The sequence below is a fragment of the Amia ocellicauda genome, chromosome 6, assembly GCF_036373705.1.
Source record: "Amia ocellicauda isolate fAmiCal2 chromosome 6, fAmiCal2.hap1, whole genome shotgun sequence".
In the NCBI taxonomy this organism is placed as follows: Eukaryota; Metazoa; Chordata; class Actinopteri; order Amiiformes; family Amiidae; genus Amia; species Amia ocellicauda.
This window is the reverse complement of record NC_089855.1, coordinates 41,171,387-41,176,905: the sequence shown is the minus strand read 5'-3', so window position 1 is coordinate 41,176,905 and position 5,519 is coordinate 41,171,387. Positions and strand designations below refer to the sequence as shown.

The 5,519-nt window shown below is 50.3% G+C and overlaps 1 non-coding gene across 1 annotated transcript; it reads right to left on the bottom strand.

Annotated features, from left to right (window-relative positions):
• Positions 1–4,515: 4,515 nt before the first annotated feature.
• Positions 4,516–4,630, bottom strand: LOC136751968 (U5 spliceosomal RNA). The gene has a single exon (XR_010817151.1). It is a non-coding gene; the product is annotated as a U5 spliceosomal RNA (small nuclear RNA).
• Between the last annotated feature and the right edge of the window lie 889 nt (positions 4,631–5,519).

Below are 5,519 nucleotides of genomic sequence, written 5' to 3'. Positions count from 1 at the left end.
TGCCCCGTCTTCTGAGGCCGTTGATACAGTTGTCTAAAAAGGTGAATATTGCGAGGACGGCTGGTGAGGAGGATCCCGGAGGCGGTGTGGGGGCTGTGGTGTGGCGGGACTCGCAGTCAGGGGAGTCTGTCTGGGGGAACCTGCCGTCTCAATCCAAAGTGGCCGACCGCCTGCGGCGCCGGGAGTCTGAGTGCAGTGCTGCGGCTGTGGAGAGCGCAGACTCGGACAGCGCTGCTGAGGGGGACATCGCTGACTCCCAGGGCGAGCCCGCCTCCACTGACACTGCGGGATACAGTGCTAAAAGCATTAAGGATTTTTTAAGAGAGACCAAGGGGAAGAGGAACATAGTTTTAGAAAACTTCTTCCCTAATGCAAAGCAGTTCCTGGCATCTGCACAAGTGATCCTGCAGGATGTGGCACTCGCGGAGTTTAGTGAGCCGGAGTGCTACATGTAAAAGAGTGTTGTCAGGACTGCTTTGCAATCTAATGATAATGGTTAATAGTATGTTTTTTTATGTCTCAATTTTTATTTGTACAAGAGACGCACGCAGACAGTGTGAATGAGTGTGAGTGGCAGTGGGTGTGGAAAGGAGAGAGTGTGTTTAGCCAAGGGTCTAGTGTGAGTGGGGGAGTGGTGATTTTATTTTCACACACTTTTAAAATGGATTATTTTAAGAAAACAGAGTTTGTTGGTGGAAGATTGTTGATGGTAAAGGCTGAGAGCGGGGGAAGGACCTTTGTGTTTATTAATATCTATGCCCCCAATGCTGTGAGAGACAGACTGTCAGTGTTTTCGGTGCTCAGCAAAGCGCTAGCAGACTGTGGGGCTGAGGAGATCCTGGTTTTGGGGGGGTGATTGGAACTGTACTGTGGACTATAGATTAGATAGGAATCATTTGGAGCCCAGTCCACAGTCAGCAAAACAGCTGGAAGGTAATACACAGTTGCACAATCTGGTCGATGTCTGGAGGAATGCCAACCCAAAGGTGATACAGTACACCTGGGTGAGGCCGGGTTCTAGCATTATGTCGCTAGCCAGGCTGGATAGATTTGATACCTTTAGACATCATGTCAATTTGATCGGTGGCTGCCATTTCACCCCCACCTGACCACTGACCACTGTCTCATCACTGTGAGTGTCACCCTGCCTCCTGTCCGGCTGCGCAGTGCCTACTGGCTTTTCAATAATAGCTTGCTGCAGGACAGGATTTTTTGTAATTCTTTTCTTTTCTTTTGGCAGAGATGGAGATCTGAGCGCCCTAGGTTTGCCTCCCTGAGAAAGTGGTGGGACATTGGGAAGGTTAAGACCAGGCTCTTCTGCCAGAAGTACACTGAGCATAGGACTGACAGCTTGAATGAATCTATGAAGGAGTTAGAAGTAGAGATTCAGGTGCTCCACCGAGCCTTGGATGCTGGAGATTCGGGGGCATTAGAGGACCTCAAAGCTATGCAGCAGGCATTGTCAGAGCTGCTGGGGACGTGAGCTCGAGGGGCAATGGTGCGCTCGCAGTTCAAGAGCCTGACACAGATGGATGCACCCATCAAGTTCTTCTTTGGGCTGGAATGCAGGCGGCAGCAGAGCAGGGTGATGCTCTGCCTGAGGATGGCTGAGGGCTGCGTGCTGCAGGATGGGCAAGAGATGGGTAGTCATGCCACATAGTTCTGTAGGGAGCTGTTCTCCACAGAGCCGGGCAGCCTGGAGCAGCAGCAGCAGTTTCTGTAGGGTCTGCCTAAGGTCCCACAGGATGGGGTCAAGGGGTTAGAGGACCCACTAACCCTGGCTGAGCTGACCTGCGCAATGCAAGAGCTCAGTTAGGGCTGGGCACCGGGGCTGGATGGGCTCACCTGCTCTCAGTGCTGTAGGAGGGCCTGTGAGCTGGGCTGCTGCCCATTAGCTGTCGTACAGCTGTTCTGACCCTGCTGCCCAAGAAGGGGAATCTGTCCTCCATTGTGAACTGGAGGCCAGTGGCGCTGCTGTGTCAGGACTATAAGATCCTGTCTAAGGCTCTGGCTAAGCGGCTCAGAGACATCATGCCGGCCGCAGAATTTATTCAGCTTCTGTACTGTCATGTGTTCAGTGTGCTGAAGATCAATGGTGGCCTGAGTGAGCCTATCCCCATCCATGGAGGCATCAGAAAGGGCTGCAGTCTGTCAGGGATGCTATACTTCCTTTCTATCGAGCCCCTGCTGCACAGGCTGAGGCAGTTGCTAGCCGGGCTGTCCATCCCTTGTCACCCAGAGCAGGCGGTCAGGGTGTCGGCCTATGCTGCTGAGACACAGTCTGGCCAGCGAGACATCCAGGTCATTGTGGGAGTGTCTGGAGGAGTTCAGCAGGGCCTCCTCAGCCAGGGTCAACTGGGGCAAGAGCAGCGCTCATCTGGTTGGGGTGTGGGAGGGTTCTGCCCCCCCTGCCCTCCCTGCGGGGCTGCAGTGGTCTCTCTCAGGCCCTCGGATGCTGGGTGTGACTTTGGGGGAGGCGCAGGAGAACTGGGCTGTCCTGCTGGAGAGGGTACAGGGCCGGTTGAGGGCATGGCACTTGCTGCTGCCCCAGCTCTCCCTCAGGGGGAGAGCAATTGTTATTAATAACTTGGTGGCCTCCATGCTCTGGCACACTTATGCCTGTCTGGACCCCCCACCGGCCTTGGTGTCCCAGATACAGACCCTGCTCCTGGATTTCTTCTGGGACGGGCTTCACTGGGTGCGCAAAGCAGTGCTGTACCTGCCGCTCCAGGAGGGGGGACAGGGGTTGGTAGATCTGTTAAGCAGGCTGAGTGCCTTTCGGCTGCAGGCAGCTCAGAGGCTCCTGTACCCTCCAGATCCCCAGTGTCTCCCGCCCTGGACACTTGTTATGACAGACACATGTTTTTACTTAAGACACGTCCCAATATACTTCCTTCCCTGCCTGTTTTTTATAGTACTGTTTTAGAGGTGCTTCTCCCTGGGTAGGGAGCTGGGGGGCAGCAGTCTGTATTGGCTGTTAGAGGAGCCACTGCTGTGGAACCCCGGTTTTAGCTGTCCACTCCTGCTCTCCAGCAGCCTCAGGTCAGTCCTGCTTAAGGTCGACGTGATCCGACGTGAGGGATTTGTTGGATTTAAACAGGGGACAGTGGGTTGGTGCCGGCAGCCTGGCTGCCAGGCTGGGTATGAGGTCACTGAGAGTCGTAACCAGATTTCTCTGGGCAGTACAGAACGCCCTTCCCATAGGCGCTGTGGAGCGGCTTTTCCAGGCTCTCACGCAGCACTGCTGGTCCAAGGACCCTGACACCATCTTTCCCCTTGTTTGTCTGTGTCTCTCAGTCCCCCCTAGCTCATCAGGCCGCCTACTGTCGCCTCACAGTCTGTGTAGTGTGTCTGTCTCCACAGCTCATCGTCAGGAGCTGAATCAGCTCAGTGTGAGGGAGCTGCACCATCAGCAGCTGCAGCCCCTCCCTGACACCCCCTGGAGGGAGCACCTGGCTCTGGGGGAAGATGCCTGCCCGGCCTGGAGGAGCCTGAACAAGCCCCCGCTTTTGCATGGCTTCTGCATGGCGTCATCGCAACAAACTCTATTGCACATACACTGGACCCCAGAGTGAGCGACACCTGCCCCTACTGCGGGGAGAGAGAGACTCTTTTTCACTGTTACTGTCACTGCCCTAGATTAGAGCTGCTGTTCACTGCACTGGAGAGCCTGTTCAAGCAGCTGGGCCTCCTTTTCTCACGCACTGTGTTTATTTTGGGAGTCCAGTACAAGCAACGCCAATGACATGTTTGTCAGTTAGCAAACCTTCTAGTGGGGCAGGCTAAGCTGGCTAATCCTGAGCAGTAGGAGAAGTCAGACTGAGCGCAGCAGCAACAGTGTGCACTCTCCCTCTTCTGGTCTCTCGTAAGCTCCAGAGTGCGATTACAATTTCTACAGCCTGACGGGAGACCTGGACACTTTTCTGCAGATGTGGGGGGTCGGGGCTGCCCTCTGTGCCATTGACTTTGGACATTTAAACCAACTGGTTTAATTCACTTGAATATTTTACTGGTAGCACGTGTGTAGTGGTTTTTATTGAGGGTTTTTAGAATAGGCTGTGTTTTTTTAATGTTTTTTAGGTGTTTCTAGTTTGTTTTAAATGTTTTGTTAGTATTTCTTTAGTAAAATAAAGGTGTTAATATTCAAAAAATCTCTCTCTCTCTCTCTCTCTCACACACACACACACACACACACACTCTCTCTATCTCTCTCTCTCACACACACACACACACACATAAACAGCCAGCAAGACTCACCAAGCCAGCCAGCTCAGCGATGACATCAGGAACCTCTCTCTGAGCTGACTGCTATGACATCACAGAGCACGTGCATTCCGTTGCTTGCCGTCTGTCAACCACTCAGTCACTGCCAGCCAGACTGCCTGGCTGGCTGGATGGGGGGGCTGTTTGCTGCTGCTGCGTACCTTAGCAAGCTTATTTGCTTGACCGGCCTTCCTCCTCTTCCGCCCACATGCCCACCTATGCCCGATCTGCTGTTCACCTGGATCACAGCTCCGCCCCAACAAGGCAGAGCCTCCCAAGAATGGTACAAACTCATCCACATTCCCCTCCATGGAAAGCTTTAACAAAAGGCAAAAGCGTTATAAGTAATGAAGAGGAACCCGAGTCCAAGACGCTTCCGACCAGCCATACATATTTGTGTGTATTAAAGATCACATTTTATTACATTTTGTTTTTCTGTACTATATTACATCTTATTGTGATTTATAATGATATTGTTTATTGCTTTGACAATACAAATGCACTGAATTGAGAGAGAGAGAGAGAGAGAGAGAGAGAGATAGAGAGAGAAGTGCTAGGGCACATCTGTAACATTAACTAGGGAACATTCGTCACATGCTTAGGGAACATACATATCATACAGGGAACATTTGTAAAACGAATTAGGGAACATTTGTGACATACTAAAAGGACATATACTGGTAAAATGTTGGGCACATTTGAAACAACAAAAATGGCATTTGGTTATTTATTAGGGACATTAATACCAGTCTGTGCAAATATCTATGCATATTCCAATGTTTGCTGCAGGACTTACAGATTGAGTGAGGGGGTCAATATGTTTTGATTCAGAACTAACCACTGCTTCCTCAATTTTGTTTTAAACATAATTTAAAAGAAAAGTGGGCTATACATCGGTCTGGAAAAATGCAGCAATGGTCCCTAAAGCAATTCTTTTTGTTTTTTGACACAATTCCTTAAACCCATTTTCTGTAAAATATGTTATCAACATGCATTAATATATCATCCAAACTACAATCATACTAATAATGAAAATGTTCATATTATTATATTCTAAGGGTTCTAGTCTGTTGTGTATTGTATTTATTATCAGGCCCTTCTCTTATGTTTTACAGTTGTTATTATTATACAATACAGGGATTAAATTAAGCATTTTAACCACAAAGTATTGGCTACAGTTATGATGCCTACTTCACTGTTCATATGCTTACAGTTTCTGAGGTCTGGACCACTGCACAGTAGTCCCTGGAGTTGTA